Below are 18103 nucleotides of genomic sequence, written 5' to 3'. Positions count from 1 at the left end.
TCTGACAAAAGACAAAGAGCTGGCTACTAGTAGAAAAAGTACATTTGACTCTGTCAGTGAAAATGGTAAAGGGATTTGAGAAAATAAGGCAAAGCACTGGAATCATGTGTTAAAACTTTAAATATTGTAGACACATTTACTTAATTTCTAATACTGTTGTTGCTTATAATTAAATAAGATGTTTTCCATGAACCACGCATTACAGCAAATATATTGTTTATACAGATTAAATTTTCATCAAAAGGGATGCCTGAGTGGCTCAGTTGGTTAAGCAGCTGCCTTTGGCTCAGGTCATGATCCCAGCGTCCTGGGACTGAGTCCCGCATCAGGCTCCTTGCTCGGCCGGGAGCCTGCTTCTCCCTCTGCCTCTGCCTGCCATTCTGTCTGCCTGTGCTTGCTCTCTCGCCCACTCTCTCTGATAAGTAAATTAAATCTTAAAATAAATAAATAAATAAATAAATAAATAAATTCTCATAAAAAAATTGTAAGTGTATTTTATTGTAGGATAATGATCAGCATTTTGCAGATGAGAAAAGTGAAATTTAGAAAAGTATGTCTCTTCAAATCCCTCATACAATATTTGGCCTAGATAGAAGGATATACTATCACAATTGAGGACGATAATTGAGATTACTTAAAATGATAAACTTTACTGTTTAGGGTTTTTTAAAAAGTTTGCCACAGATTCAGATTCTTTTAAAATATGTATCTATTTTGTGTAAAGAGAATGCACTGTTGGGCGCCTGGGTGGCTCAGTGGGTTAAGCCGCTGCCTTCGGCTCAGGTCATGATCTCAGAGTCCTGGGATCGAGTCCCGCTTCGGGCTCTCTGCTCAGCAGAGAGCCTGCTTCCCTCTCTCTCTCTGCCTGCCTCTCCATCTACTTGTGATTTCTCTCTGTCAAATAAATAAATAAATAAATAATCTTTAAAAAAAAAAAAAGAGAATGCACTGAGAAGTAAAGAAAGTGATATATCAGTGTTACCAACTAATGGCTATACTATCATCACCTTATTTATGAACAATGAAACAGCGTGCAATATTTAAATCAATTTAAATAAATTCCTATTTATTTTATATATTTATAAATTTAAATAAATTCCTATTTATTTATTATTAAAGAAATTCCTCGAACAAACAGTATGTGTTGAAGGTTGCTAGCAGAAAAGTGTTGTACTACATGGAAGTAATCAGAAAATATGATCTAAAATTCTGCTTTCAAGGGCGCCTGGGTGGCTCAGTGGGTTAAAATTCTGCTTTCAAGAAGCTATAACAGTAAGTACTGAGCATTAGCTATTATATGCTATGGATGAATAACTGAAATCTACATTTGAAACTAATGGTACACTATATGTTAACTAATTGAATTTTAAAAAGTTAGTAAAAAAAATACCACTATTTTATAAAACAATATTCCCAACAGGCTCTTTTGCTTTAAAATACTCACTTTGTAATGAGAGTCATTACTTTTGTCTAGCCAATTCTTACATCACTGTTTATCCCTTCCCTGCTTTATCCCTTCCCAGTATCAATAAAGGCTCACTTGGGTTACCTAGAAGCCATGAGAAAGCTTGTAATAGATCTGGCTGGTTTTCACCAGCAATTTGACCACCATGTGCACAGGGAAGTCTATTGATAAAGGCTTTATTGCAATAAATTGCAAATACATGGATGATTTTGAATTCTCTTTCTTGAGGTCTTGTTTCATGATAATAAATTTAGGGTGGCTTATTGGAATGGATGTTATTAACATATTTCCATAGTTCTAAGTACATGGAATTGTAAAATAGATTAATGAATGTGGCATTACTGACAACTGTCCTCATTTTGAAATCAAATTACAGTGTACTGAGCTGAGGAGGCAAAGCAGATTTGGGATTATGAGTGAACTAATTTAAAAAAGTCTTAGGGGTGTGATCAGACTATTGGGTAATTCAGTAGAAAAATGTCAACTGATTGAGATTCTGTGTTCCCTGATTTCAGAGAGAAGTTAAGATAAATAAGTAACACGAGGAGACTAGGAAGCCAAACATAAGTGAAAATTTTGTGCCAGGGTATGTATAAATCTGTTTATCTTCTTGCTTTACCACTGAGGTTGCTCCTAGAGGAGAGTTTAAATATGTGTTGGAGCTTATCTCTGTGGATTACACAAGAAACCACATCCTACAGCTCTCCCTGAAACACCCCTTATGATTTCAATGTAATTTGGTTTTTGCATTTTTAGAAATAACAAAATACTTTGCAAACTCATATACTTTATTATTTCTACAAGTTACCACCACAAGTGAGTCAGCTGGCTCCACATTTTAACACAGTGACAGTCACAGAGCGATGGAGGAATGAGTAGAGTTATCAATATATGTGCTTTTAAGAAGTATGACAGGGTAGCAGCTATTTCCAGGAACCAAAACATGGGTCAGCAGCTGTGCAGGAAAAGTGATGGAATAAATGACTCATTTCAGAGGAGTTCTATAACATATTAGTTCTATAATGTATCTTCATCACCCAATTACCCGCTTTGAACTAAAGATAAGGATTTACAATTAAGGTCCCATTTATGATTTGACTGGTAGGGTCTGAATCATTTTTACTATTGTTTTGACTATTACTTGAAACCTATAGTAGTACTTGGGATATGTGTCATGTATTCTGTGAACATGTGCTAGTTTAGATTAGATAATTCCTGTCTCGAACCCCTGTTAATTTTTTAATTTTTGATTATTTGTTACTGGATTCAGTAAATGGATATATCTTAAAAATTGCAAAGTCACTATTAAGATAAGTTATTATTATATAGAGCATAGAATTGTACATTCCTCCTTTGAATCTGACAGAGTTTGACCATATCCTTAACAATTTGGGAAAAACATGCTATTATTTTTCTTTATAAAATTTCTCCTGTTAGGCTGTGATGGTTGTCATCAGCAATAACCCCTCTGACGGCTTCGTCAAAAGAGTTGAAAAAATTGGAAAGGTGTGAATGGTCCTGTTTGTTGAATATAAAGAAAAGAGCACTGAAGTACAATTAACACTCTTACTTCTCCTTCTATGCTTTCAGATGTTTGACATTTGAAAATTTTGCTTCTAGAAGAGATGCCCTATATAATTTTTTTTTACATTTTTTATAAACATAGTTTTTTATCCCCAGGGGTACAGGTCTATGAATCTCCAGGTTTACACACTTCAAAAAAACCCTAAGCCCAGCAGGAGAAGAGAAATCATAAAGATCAGAGCAGAAATCAATGAAATAGAAACCAAAAAAAAAATAGAGCAATCAACGAAACTAGGAGCTTGTTCTTTGAAAGAATTAATAAAATTGATAAGCCCCTGGCCAGATTTATCAAAAAGAAAAGAGAAAGGACTCAAATAAATAAAATCATGAATGAAAGAGGATAGATCACAACTAACACCAAAGAAATACAAACTATTATAAGAACATACTATGAGCAACTCTACGCCAACAAATTTGACAATCTGGAAGAAATGGATGCATTCCTAGAAACATATAAACTACCACAACTGAACCAGGAAGAAATAGAAATCCTGAACTGACCCATAACCAGTAAGGAGATTGAAACAGTCGTTAAAAATCTCCAAACACGGCTTCCCAGGGGAATCCTACCAAACATTTAAAGAAGAACTAATTCCTATTCTCCTGAAACTGTTCCAAAAAAATAGAAATGGAAGGAAAACTTCCAAACTCATTTTATGAGGCCAGCATCACCTTGATCCCCAAACCAGACAAGGATCCCATCAAAAAAGAGAGCTATAGACCAATATCCTTGATAAACACAGATGCGAAAATTCTCACCAAAATACTAGCCAATCGGATTCAACAGTACATTGAAAGGATTCTTCACCACGACCAAGTGGGATTTATTCCAGGGCTGCAAGGTTGGTTCAACATCTGCAAATCAGTCAATGTGATACAGCACATCAATAAAAGAAAGAATCAGAACCATATGATACTCTCAATAGATGCTGGAAAAGCATTTGACAAAGTACAGCACCCCTTCCTGATCAAAACACTTCAGAGTGTAGAGATAGTGGGCATATACCTCAATATCATCAAAGCCATCTAAGAAAAACACACCGCAAATATCATTCTCAATGTGGAGAAAAACTGAAAGCTTTTCCGTTAAGGTCAGGAACACGGCAGGAATGTCCATTATCACCACTGCTATTCAAAATAGTACTAGAAGTCCTAGCCTCAGCAATCAGACAAAAGGAAATTAAAAGCATCCAAATCGGCAAAGAAGAAATCAAACTATCACTCTTCGCAGATTATATGATACTATATGTGGAAAACCCAAAAGACTCCACTCCAAAACTGCTAGAACTTGTACAGGAATTCAGTAAAGTGTCAGGATATAAAATCAATGCACAGAAATCAGATGCATTTCTCTACACCAACAACAAGACAGAAGAAAGAGAAATTAAGGAGTCCATTCCATTTAAAATTGCACCCCAAACCATAAGATACCTAGGAATAAACCTAACCAAAGAGGCTAAGAATCTATACTCAGAAAGCTATAAAGTACTCATGAAAGAAATCGAGGAAGACACAAAGAAATGGAAAAATGTTCCATGCTCCTGGATTGGAAGAATAAATATTGTGAAAATGTCTATGCTACTGAAAGCAAGTCCTATATAATTCTTACTTTAAGGAACAAGTTGCTTTTATGATTTTTTTTATTATTCTACCATTCAAGTATTTCCATTTAAATTAAATTCAATATCATTTAAAAAAATAATCAAAAGTGCAGTCAGTATTCAATTCCTGGGCTAAATAATTTTAGAAAGCTTTCTGTTATTGAACCTACAGGGTTTTTCTGTAGTTTTAACTCTTTCTTTCTGTGATTTTTCCCATTAGTCACGTAAGTGACTGCAATATAACAGACATTGAGGATAAAGAAGGACTGAATAGAACAATCCTTGGCCTCTTGAAGTTGAGAATCTAGCAAGGGAGTCAAACAATTCAATCATTCAGAGACAATTTATTGAGTGCCTGGCCTAAGATGAGCACAACAAAACCCCAGCCCAGAGGAATCATTTTAATTTTTTATTTTTTTATAAATATATATTTTTATCCCCAGGGGTACAGGTCTGTGAATCACCAGGTTTACACACTTCACAGCACTCACCAAAGCACATACCCTCCCCAATGTCCATAATCCCACCCCCTTCTCCCAACCTCCCTCCCCCCAGCAACCCTCAGTTTGTTTTGTGAGATTAAGAGTCACTTATGGTTTGTCTCCCTCCCAATTCCATCATGTTTCATTGATTCTTCTTCTACCCACTTAAGCCCCCATGTTGCATCACCACTTCCTCATATCAGGGAGATCATATGATAGTTGTCTTTCTCTGCTTGACTTATTTCTCTAAAAACATGATATGCTCTAGTTCCATCCATGTTGTCGCAAATGGCAAGATTTCATTTCTTTTGATGGCTTCATAGTATATATACCACATCTTCTTGATCAATGTCTATGCTACCTAAAGCAATCTACACAATGCAATTCCTATCAAAGTACCATCCATCTTTTTCAAAGAAATGGAGCAAATAATTTTAAAATTTATATGGAACCAGAAAAGACCTCGAATAGCCAAAGGGATATTGAAAAAGAAAGCCAACGTTGGTGGCATCACAATTCCGGACTTCAAGCTCTATTACACAGCTGTCATCATCAAGACAGTATGGTACTGGCACAAAAACAGACACATAGATCAATGGAACAGAATAGAGAGCCCAGAAATAGACCCTCAACTCTATGGTCAACTCATCTTCGACAAAGCAGGAAAGAATGTCCAATGGAAAAAGACAGCCTCTTCAATAAATGGTGCTGGGAAAATTGGACAGCCACATGCAGAAAAATGAAATTGGACCATTTCCTTACACCACACACGAAAATAGACTAAAAATGGATGAGGGACCTCAATGTGCGAAAGGAATCCATCAAAATCCTTGAGGAGAACACAGGCAGCAACCTCTTCGACCTCAGCCGCAGCAACATCTTCCTAGGAACAACGCCAAAGGCAAGGGAAGCAAGGGCAAAAATGAACTATTGGGATTTCATCAAGATCAAAAGCTTTTGCACAGCAAAGGAAACTGTTAACAAAATCAAAAGACAACTGACAGAATGGGAGAAGATATTTGCAAATGACATATCAGATAAAGGACTAGTGTCTAAAATCTATAAAGAACTTAGCAAACTCAACACCCAAAGAACAAATAATCCAATCAAGAAATGGGCAGAGGACATGAACAGACATTTCTGCAAAGAAGACATCCAGATGGCCAACAGACACATGAAAAAGTGCTCCATATCACTGGGCATCAGGGAAATACAGATCAAAACCACAATGAGGTATCACCTCACACCAGTCAGAATGGCTAAAATCAACAAGTCAGGAAATAACAGTTGCTGCCGAGGATGCGGAGAAAGGGGAGCCCTCCTACACTGTTGGTGGGAATGCAAGCTGGTGCAGCCACTCTGGAAAACAGCATGGAGGTTCCTCAAAATGTTGAAAATAGAACTGCCCTATGACCCAGCAATAGCACTACTGGTTATTTACCCTAAAGATACAGACGTAGTGATCCAAAGGGGCACGTGCACCCGAATGTTTATAGCATCAATGTCCACAATAGCTAAACTATAGAAAGAACCTAGATGTCCATCAACAGATGAATCATTTTAATGGGAGTGATAGATAATAGGTAAGCCAACTTAAAAAAAAATTGTACTGGTTTTTTCTTTAATAGTGATGCATATTTGAACTAAATAAGCACATTTTAAAAAGAGCTGTGATTGAGAAGAGGTTTTTTAACTGAGTGGCCCAAAAAGGACTCCCTTAAAAATCTGTTTTGAACAGATTTCTGAATAATATCAGCTATGAAGCTGCATAAAGATCTCAAGGGTGGGAGATTTTTCCAGTCAAAAAACTGTCAAGGCTCCAAAGTCACAATACAGCTGTAATTTCTCTAATAAAGTAACTTCTGACAAAGGATGAGAAGAAATAACTAACCCAGGTTTGAAATAATAGGGACAGACTTTATATGGAATTAATATTTAATTAAAGCTCTAAAGGACAAAAATACACTAGAGCAAAATCCTGGTGACGCTGATATACCTAATGAAAGATCATAAACAAGGTGTGGGTAGCAAAGAGTGTGTGGGAATGTTGGTAAGAACAGTGGGGAAGAGTCATCCCTGAACATGTTCTTAAATGAAGCAATTCTTGTGTTGTTTTAAAAAAGTAAATTGGAGTTTGTCTAAATGATTAGAGAAGGATGCCTCAGCTTATGGAAGTTCGAAGCCATAAATATGTGATAAACTACTGCAGATATTTTCATGTATATTTGTTGTTGCTACTAGTAATGGTGATCTAAAAACTCCTACTTAAGACAACTAAAAATCCAGACAAAATAACTTTTAAAGTTAAAAATATCAGAATGATTATAAAAATAAGTGAGGGATTACTGGGCCAAAATACGAAATACAATGAGAGCCTAGAGATATATGCCCTGAAGCCATTTTAGCTATGAGAGCATTTGAAACTGCTAAAACACACTGAGCTGTGTTTTTAATAGACTCTTGATACTAGAGAAACAAAATTCAAAATCCAGCAGCAATCAAGTTTGAGGACTTTGGTACAACCCAAATTTAAGTTGAGATCCCCAAAGCACAAGGAGAAGCAGAAATAAGACTAGAGCCTACCTTGCCTTCTGTGTAAACTGAGAAAGTCAGTCACTGAATTTGGAGTATGATTGTCTTGTAGAGTCTCAGATATAAGAGAAAATCCCGCCAAGGAGGACCATACCATTATGATAGCTCTTAATTATCCCTACTCAATAAGAGTTTCAAATATAATGTCTTGAACATAGCAAAATGTAACAAAGCACACAAAGAAAAACCATTAACAAGATTTGATAGACAAAATGGGATTAAGTATGATATTAAAATGATCAATAAAGATTGTAAAATGGCTTGATTACTCTGCTCAAAGAAATGAGAGGGGAAGCAAATTGAACAAAAAACTGAAACTAAAAATGATATTGAGAAAGATTTTATAAATGAACCAAATGGATACTCTAGAACTTTAAAGATATGACAGCTAATTTAAGATACCACAGGGGTGCCTGGGTGGCTCACTTAATTAAACCTCCAATTCTTTTTCCTTTTTTTTTTTTAACACCTTAATTTTATTTTATTTCTTTCATTTTGGCTCAGGTCATGATGTCAGGGTTATGAAATAGAGCCCAGAGTTGGGCTCTGTGCTGAGCCTGGAGCCTGCTTAAGATTCTTTTCTCTTCTTTTTCTATCCCTCCCTGCGCTCTCGCTCACTCGCTCTCTCTTGCTTGCTAATAAATAAATAAATATATAAATATATAGATAATAGACAAAGCAAAATAAAAGCATATTATGGAAATAAATATAAAGCTTTTGAAATGAAAACAAGTTCAAAATAAAATAGAGAAGACCTACACAGCTAAAAGTTCATTCAGAAAATCTACTATTAAAGAAGTCAGTATGACACAATGTTAAGATATCAAAAGATTTGAGCATGTACTTTACAGAAAGGGTAATCCAAATGGCCACTCATATATAAAAACTGTTTATCTTTATTATGAATCTGGAATTAAATTAAATTAAATTAAAATTAAATTAAAACCTAGAATGGCATACTATTACACACTTACCGTATTGGGCAACAGTAAAAATGTCTTGCAAGAATGTGAAAGAATGACAGTGCCCATAATAAAAACATTTGAGGTAAGTTGGACAATATTTAGAAAACTTAACAATACAAATAAAAAAAATTGGTCCATTCCTAGAAATACAACATGGAACTAAATGAATATTTTCACCAGGATAGGCAAACAGATGATTATAGTTATTTCATTCATAACGGCAGATCAGTAGTGGTATATTTGCACAATGTTACATTAAATAAGAGAGAATATTAACAAACTGGGAGGAGGGGCTAGGTTGTTATCATAAAGAGATCTTCTATGGTGCTGATTATGTTCTATTTCTCAAAATCTTTAAGTTAAAAAAGTTTTCCAGTTTATATCTAGATAGATAGATAGATAGATAGATAGATGATAGATAGACAGATATCCCAGAAGCTGCAATGCTAGGCTAAGACCAGGCTTTAAAGGGCTTTTCCTGAAACTGTTCCAAAAAATAGAAATGGAAGGAAAACTTCCAAACTCATTTTATGAGGCCAGCATCACCTTGATCCCAAAACCAGACAAGGATCCCACCAAAAAAGAGAGCTATAGACCGATATCCTTGATGAACACAGATGCGAAAATACTCAACAAAATACTAGCCAATCGGATTCAACAGTACATTAAAAAGATTATTCACCACGACCAAGTGGGATTTATTCCAGGGCTGCAAGGTTGGTTCAACATCCGCAAATCAGTCAATGTGATACAACACATCAATAAAAGTAAGAACAAGAACCATATGATACTCTCAATAGATGCTGAAAAAGCATTTGACAAAGTACAACATCCCTTCCTGATCAAAACTCTTCAAAGTGTAGGGATAGAGGGCACATACCTCAATATCATCAAAGCCATCTATGAAAAACCCACCGCAAATATCATTCTCAATGGAGAAAAACTGAAAGCTTTTCCGCTAAGGTCAGGAACACGGCAGGGATGTCCATTATCACCACTGCTATTCAACATCGTACTAGAGGTCCTAGCCTCAGCAATCAGACAACAAAAGGAAATTAAAGGCATCCAAATCGGCAAAGAAGAAGTCAAATTATCACTCTTCGCAGATGATATGATACTATATGTGGAAAACCCAAAAGACTCCACTCCAAAACTGCTAGAACTTATACAGGAATTCAGTAAAGTGTCAGGATATAAAATCAATGCACAGAAATCAGTTGCATTTCTCTACACCAACAGCAAGACAGAAGAAAGAGATATTAAGGAGTCAATCCCATTTACAATTGCATCCAAAACCATAAGATACCTAGGAATAAACCTAACCAAAGAGACACAGAATCTATACTCAGAAAACTATAAAGTACTCATGAAAGAAATTGAGGAAGACACAAAGAAATGGAAAAATGTTCCATGCTCCTGGATTGGAAGAATAAATATTGTGAAAATGTCTATGCTACCTAAAGCAATCTACACATTTAATGCAATTCCTATCAAAGTACCATCCATCTTTTTCAAAGAAATGGAACAAATAATTCTAAAATTTATATGGAACCAGAAAAGACCTCGAATAGCCAAAGGGATATTGAAAAAGAAAGCCAACGTTGGTGGCATCACAATTCCGGACTTCAAGCTCTATTACAAAGCTGTCATCATCAAGACAGCATGGTACTGGCACAAAAACAGACACATAGATCAATGGAACAGAATAGAGAGCCCAGAAATAGACCCTCAACTCTATGGTCAACTAATCTTCGACAAAGCAGGAAAGAATGTCCAATGGAAAAAAGACAGCCTTTTCAATAAATGGTGCTGGGAAAATTGGACAGCCATATGCAGAAAAATGAAATTGGACCATTTCCTTACACCACACACAAAAATAGACTCAAAATGGATGAAGGACCTCAATGTACGAAAGGAATCCATCAAAATCCTTGAGGAGAACACGGGCAGCAACCTCTTCGACCTCTGCCGCAGCAACATCTTCCTAGGAACAACGCAAAAGGCAAGGGAAGCAAGGGAAAAAATGAACTACTGGGATTTCATCAAGATCAAAAGCTTTTGCACAGCAAAGGAAACAGTTAACAAAATCAAAAGACAACTGACAGAATGGGAGAAGATATTTGCAAACGACATATCAGATAAAGGACTAGTGTCCAGAATCTATAAAGAACTTAGCAAACTCAACACCCAAAGAACAAATAATCCAAACAAGAAATGGGCAGAAGACATGAACAGACATTTCTGCAAAGAAGACATCCAGATGGCCAACAGACACATGAAAAAGTGCTCCATATCACTTGGCATCAGGGAAATACAAATCAAAACCACAATGAGATATCACCTCACACCAGTCAGAATGGCTAAAATCAACAAGTCAGGAAATGACAGATGCTGGCGAGGATGCGGAGAAAGGGGAACCCTCCTACACTGTTGGTGGGAATGCAAGCTGGTGCAGCCACTCTGGAAAACAGCATGGAGGTTCCTCAAAATGTTGAAAATAGAACTGCCCTATGACCCAGCAATTGCACTATTGGGTATTTACCCTAAAGATACAAATGTAGTGATCCAAAGGGACACATGCACCCGAATGTTTATAGCAGCAATGTCCACAATAGCCAAACTATGGAAAGAACCTAGATGTCCATCAACAGATGAATGGATCAAGAAGATGTGGTATATATACACAATGGAATACTATGCAGCCATCAAAAGAAATGAAATCTTGCCATTTGCAACAACATGGATGGAACTAGAGCGTATCATGCTTAGCGAAATAAGTCAAGCAGAGAAAGACAACTATCATATGATCTCCCTGATATGAGGAAGTGGTGATGCAACATGGAGGCTTAAGTGGGTAGAAGAATAAATGAAACAAGATGGGATTGGGAGGGAGACAAACCATAAGTGACTCTTAATCTCACAAAACAAACTGAGGGTTGCCGGGGGGAGGGGGTTGGGGAGAAGGGGGTGGGATTATGGACATTGGGGAGGGTATGTGATTTGGTGAGTGCTGTGAAGTGTGTAAACCTGGTGATTCACAGACCTGGGGATAAAAATATATGTATATAAAAAATATATGTTTATAAAAAATAAAAAAAAAAAAAAAAAAAATAAAGGGCTTTTCTATACTCTACTAAATACTTTAAACTATTCATTATATCATAGGTCAGTGTTCAAATCTCCATTTGTTTCCTCAGTTTCCTAATATTTCTCTTAAGGTGACCTGATCTAGACTTTTGATCACCTTTGTCTAAATATTTCTATTTTAACAAAGTCCTATTTAACACTCAGAGACTAAAACTTAGAAAAATACTCTATTATCTCACTAGAGTGGAAAATATATAGTTACCCATTAACTAATGATATCCATGTCTACATTAGATCCATGACATTTTTAGTTCTTGGGAGCTTTTGGTTAAATGAATTTTTTAAGCTTCCTTTAAATGAAGCTTTAAGCCATCACCACATGAATAAAATTGAAGAACTAAATGAAAACAAGCCAAGTATTTACAGAGTAATAGAATGTGCAGTGGAAAGAGTACAATTCTGAAATCATAAAGCCTAAATTAGTGTGATGCATCTTTACTAGCCATGTAATCATAAACCAGTTATCTAAATGTGTTAGCCTCAGTTTTTTCACCCATGAGATGGTGATAATAATACTTATTATGCAGAGTTGTTGTGTGGCTGTAATGAAGCATGGAGCATGAGAGTCTCATATTCCATGCTAAAATGATAGCTATTTTTATACTTATAATAATTCTAATAATAGTAATTAAATTGTTCAAAATGATAATATTCATTTATATTGAGGCATTGTATTGACTATTCATAGACACATTTACCAAAATAAATTTCATTTTACTTTACCCTCTCTGAGGATATATATTCCCTAATTCAATATGAATCTCATTATGAATAATAATTATCATGATAAATGTGCTGATTTTTCTTCTATTTATTTTTAGGGAAGTATCCTTTACTGTTGAACGTAAAGAAACTTAAGCAAGTCTGTCTTATTCAAAATTTGCATGCTGCTTTCTTATGAAACTAGATTATAGAGTTGTATGAAATAAATTCATGCAGTTAAGACATTTATGTTTGGAAAACTGGGTGGTCAGTTTAGTATTTCAAAAGAAGATTTTAAATTTAAACCTTAAAAATGAGCTCTTTCAGCCTTATTTATAGACCATCCTTCATGCTTCATAAGTATTCCTTCATTGTAAACTAAGTAATAGTTTTTGTCACAGTGTATATAACTAAAATGGATTTTATATTCTATTATTTCAGAGTTAGTTGCAGTTTCTACTTCCTTACTTCCTTTTTTGAAAAATTGATTAATTCTACAAAAAGTTTTTTCAAGCTTTATTGAAAAATAATCGACATATTATAATTTGTAAATTTAAGAAATGATTTCTTATAACACTGCAAACTTAACATTGTGTAAATTTTGTACAATTTGATAAATTGGTATACATCTGTATTGCAATATAATCTACATAAAAATGTTAATACATCTACTATCTCATATAGTTGCCACTGTTTTTATGCATGTATCGTAAGGAATTTTAAGATCTACTCTCTTAGCAACTTTTATGTATATAGTACAGTAGAGATAAACTTCAGAGGTCTTGTGGGTTTTGTTCCAGAGCACCTCAATAAAGCGATTATCTCAATAAACTAAGTCAAATTATTATTTTTTTTTTGGTTTCCCAGTGCATATAAAAAATAAACACTATACTGTACTGTTCAAAAGCATTATGTCTTTAAATAAAAACAATATATACCTTAAGTAAACTAGTTCTGAGTTTTTAGTGGGTCATAATTACTGATCACAGATCACCATAACAAATACAATAATAATGAAAAAACTTGAAATATTGCAAGAATTACCAACATGTGACAGAGAGACACAAAATGAACAAATGTTGTTAGAAAAATGGTGGCAGCAGACCTATTTTATACAAGATTGCTATAAACTTTCAACTTGTAAGAATGTGATATATACAAAGTTTAATAAAGGGAAGCACAATAAAAAAGTATGTATATATTATTATCTATGATCATCATGTTGTACATTAGATTCCCAGAACTTTTTCATATTATAGTTGCAAGTTTGTACACTTTGACCACCTTATTCCACCCCAGGTTCACCCCTTGTCAACTCAACTCTAAGTTTCCATTAGTTTGCCTTTTCTTCAGATTCTGTATGTAAGGGATATCATAATACATAAATTAAAAAATATATATATATAATCTTTGAAATATTTGACTTAGTAAAATACCTTCAAGATCCATCCATGCTGTTGTAAATGGCAGTATTTCCTAATTTTTCATGGTTAAGTAGTATTCCATAGTATATATTTACCATACTTATTTTATTCATTCATCCATTAATGGATACTGAAGTTATTTCCATCTCTTGCTTAGAGTTAATAATTTTATAATGAACATAAGAGTGCAGATATGGGGGCGCCTGGGTGGCTCAGTGGGTTAAGCCGCTGCCTTCAGCTCAGGTCATGATCCCAGGGTCCTGGGATCGAGTCCCACATCGGGCACTCTGCTCGGCAGGGAGCCTGCTTCCTCCTCTCTCTCTGCCTGCCTCTCTGCCTACTTGTGATCTCTGTCTGTCAAATGAATAAATATAATCTTAAAAAAAAAAGAGTGCAGATATGTCTTCGAATAGTGACTTTGTTTCCTTTAGATATATACCTAGAAGTGGGATTACTGAATCATATGGTAATTTTACTTTTAATAATATGAATAATCTCCATACTGTTTTCCATACAAATTTATATCCCTATCACAGTGCATAAGTTCCCCATTTTCCCCAATATTTACCAAAATTTGTTAGATTTAATTTTTTGGTAGTATATATTCTAATAGATAGTAATATCTTGCTGTGTTTTCCAGAGGTAAACAACAACAACATAATGACTTTGCCCTGAGTTTTTACGTAGAGCACTTTTTAATGCTCCTGTTGGTCATTTATATAACTTTTTTGAAAAAAAGTCTATTGAGATCCTTTTGCTATTTTTTAAATTATATATTTTTTTCTATTTGTATCTGTTGGTTATTAACCTCTTTTCAGATATAAGATTTGTAAGTATTTTCTTCCATTCTGTGGATTGTGTTTTTATTCTCTGTCTCTCTCTCTCTTTTTTTTTTTTTTTTTTTTTTTTTTGGCAATGCAGAAACTTTAGTTTGATGTAATATCATTTATTTATTTTAGGTTTTTTTGCTTGTGTTTTTGGTCTGGTATCCAAAAAACTATTGGCAAGACCAATGTCAAGGAGAATTTTTCCTATGTTTTCCTTTAGGAAATTTAGTTTCATGCATCACATTTAAGTCTTTAATCTATTTCAAGTTAAGATTTATGAGTGATATAAGGCTCCAGTTTCATACTGTTTTATGTGACTTCAATTTTAAATATCATTTATTGAACAGACTATCTTTACCCATTACATATGTTGGCCCCTGTCAAATATTAGGTGACTGTATGAAAGGATTTATTTCTGGACTCTCAATTCTGTTCTGCTTCTTTATTGGTCTGTTTTTATGCCAGTATACTTTATTGTTTTGAGCATGGGGGCTTTGTAATATAATTTCAAATCAAGAAGTGTAATTTCTCTTCTTCATTCTTTCTCAGAACTGCTTTGATTATTTGTCATCTTTTATGGTCTCTTATATATTTTAGGATTCTTTACTTACTACTGTAAAAAAATAATATTGGATTTTTTAAAAGATTATTTATTTATTTATTTGACAGAGAGAGATGACAAGCAGGCAGAGAGGCAGGCAGAGAGAGAAGAGGAAGCAGGCTCCCTGCTGAGCAGAGAGCCTGATGCAGGGCTCGATCCCAGGACCCTGGGATCATGACCTGAGCCGAAGGCAGCGGCTCAACCCACTGAGCTACCCAGGCGCCCCTAACTTTGGATTTTGGATAGGAATTGAATTTACAGATGGTTTTCGGTAGTATGGAATTTTAAAAATGTTAATTCTTACCGTTCATAAATATGGGCTATCTTTCCATTTGTATCTCCTTCAATTTCTTTATCAATGTCATAGTTTTTGGGGTACAGATCTTTCATATTCTTAGTTAAATCTTTTCCTAAGTATTTTATTATTTTTGATGCTATTGTGAATTAGATTGTTTTCTTTATTTTTTCAGATAGTTCATCATTAGAGTGTAAAAATGTTCCTGTCTTGTGCTTACTTTGGCAGCACATATACTAAAATTGGAATGATGCAGAGAAGATTAGCGTGATCACTGAACAAGGATGACATGAAAAACTGGGAAGCATTCCATATTAAAAGCAAAACAAAACAAAAAAAATTCTTGTCTTTTATATATTGATTTTGTATTTGGCAGCTTTACTAAATTTGTTTATTCAAATTTTTTTGTGAAGTATTTAGGATTTTTTTACATGTAAGTTCATGTTATCCAAAAAAAGAAAGTTTTACTTCTTCCTTTTTTTTGGAGTCTTTTATTTCTTTGTGTTCCTTGTTTCTCTGGCTAGGACATCCAGTACTATGTCAAATGAGAGTAGTGAAAGTGGACACACTTGTCTTGTTTCTGATCTTTAAGGGGAAAACTATCAAAATTTTGATTGAATATGAGATTATCTCTGGGCTTGCAATATGTGTTTTTTTAATGGATTTTTAAAATTTTTTTATAAACATATAATGTGTTTTTATCCCTAGGGGTACAGGTCTGTGAATCACCAGGTTTAAACATTTCACAGCACTCACCATAGCACATACCCTCCCCAATGTCCATACCCCCACCTTCCTCTCCCAACACACCTCCCCCCAACATCCCTCAGTCTCTTTTGTGAGATTCAGTCTTTTATGGTTTGTCTCCCTCCCAATCCCATCTTCTTTTATTTTTCTTTTCGTACCCCCCGAATCGCCTATGTTGCATCTCCACTTCATCATATCAGGGAGATCATATGATAGTTGTCTTTCTCAGATTGATTTATTTCGCCAAGCATAATAGCCTCTAGATTCATCCACGTCATCACAAATAGCAGGATTTCATTACTTTTGATGGCTGCATAGTATTCCATTGCACATATATACCACATCTTATTTATTGATTCATCTGTTGAAGGACATTTAGATTCTTTTCATAGTTTAACTATTGTGGACATTGCTGCTATAAACATTTGGGTGCATGTGCCCCTTCAGAATGCCACGTTTGTATATTTAGGGTATATACCCAGTAATACAATCACTGGGTCATAGGGTAGTTCTATTTTCAGCGTTTTGAGGAAATTCCACGCAGTTTTCCAGAGTGGTTGCACCAGCTTGCATTCCCACGTACAGTGTAGGAGGGTTCCCCTTTCTCCACATCCTGGCCAGCATCGGTTATTGACTGACTTGTTCATTTTAGCCATTCTGAAAGGTGTGAGGTGGTATCTCATTCTGGTTTTGATTTGTATTTCCCTGATGCCGAGTAATGTGGAGCATTTTTTCATGTGTCTGTTGGCCATTTGGATGTATTCTTTGCAGAAATGTCTGTTCATGTCCTCTGCCCATTTCTTCATTGGATTATTTGTTCTTAGGGTGTTGAGTTTGATAAGCTCTTTATAGATTTTGGATACTGGCCCTTTATCTGGTATGTCATTTGCAAATATCTTCTCCCATTCTGACAGATAACTTTTGGCTTTGTTAACTGTTTCCTTTGCAGTGTAAAAGCTTTTTGATCTCATGAAATACCAATAGTTCATTTTACCCTTGCTTCCCTTGCCTTTGGCGATGTTCCTAGAACGAAATTGCTGCTGCTGAGGTCAAAGAGGTTGCTACCTGTTCTCTCCTCAAGGATTTTGATGGATTCCTTTCTCACATTATGCTTCTTCATCCATTTCCAGACTATTTTCATGTATGGTGTAAGGAAATGGTCCAATTTCATTTTTCTGCATGTGGCTGTTCCATTTTCCCAACACCTTTTGTTGAAGAGGCTGTCTTTTTTCCATCGGACATTCCTTCCTGTTTTGTTGAAGATTAGTTGACCATAGAGTTGAGGGTTTATTTCTGGGCTCTCTATTCTGTTCCATTGATCTATGTCTGTTTTTGTGACAGTTCCCTACTATCTTGATGATGACAACTTTGTAATAGAGCTTGAAGTCTGGAATTGTGATGCCAACAACTTTGGCTTTCTTTTTCAATATTCCTCTGGCTACTCGAGGTCTTTTCTGGTTCCATATAAATTTTAGGATTATTTGCCCCATTTCTTTGAAAAAAATGGATGGGATTTTGATAGGGATTGCATTAAATGTGTAGATTGCTTTAGGTAGCATAGACATTTTCACAATATTTGTTCTTCCAATACAGGAGCATGGAACATTTTTCCATTTCTTTGTGTCTTCTTCAATTTCTTTCATGAGCACTTTAGAGTTTTCTGAGTATAAA

General features: G+C 35.0%; 1 non-coding gene across 1 annotated transcript; it reads left to right on the top strand.

Annotated features, from left to right (window-relative positions):
• Positions 1 to 15897: 15897 nt before the first annotated feature.
• On the top strand, positions 15898 to 16004 carry LOC131822300 (U6 spliceosomal RNA). The gene has a single exon (XR_009350179.1). It is a non-coding gene; the product is annotated as a U6 spliceosomal RNA (small nuclear RNA).
• The last annotated feature ends 2099 nt before the right edge of the window (positions 16005 to 18103 follow it).

The sequence above is a fragment of the Mustela lutreola genome, chromosome X, assembly GCF_030435805.1.
Source record: "Mustela lutreola isolate mMusLut2 chromosome X, mMusLut2.pri, whole genome shotgun sequence".
Taxonomy (NCBI): Eukaryota; Metazoa; Chordata; class Mammalia; order Carnivora; family Mustelidae; genus Mustela; species Mustela lutreola.
This window is presented reverse-complemented; position numbering and strand designations above follow the sequence as displayed.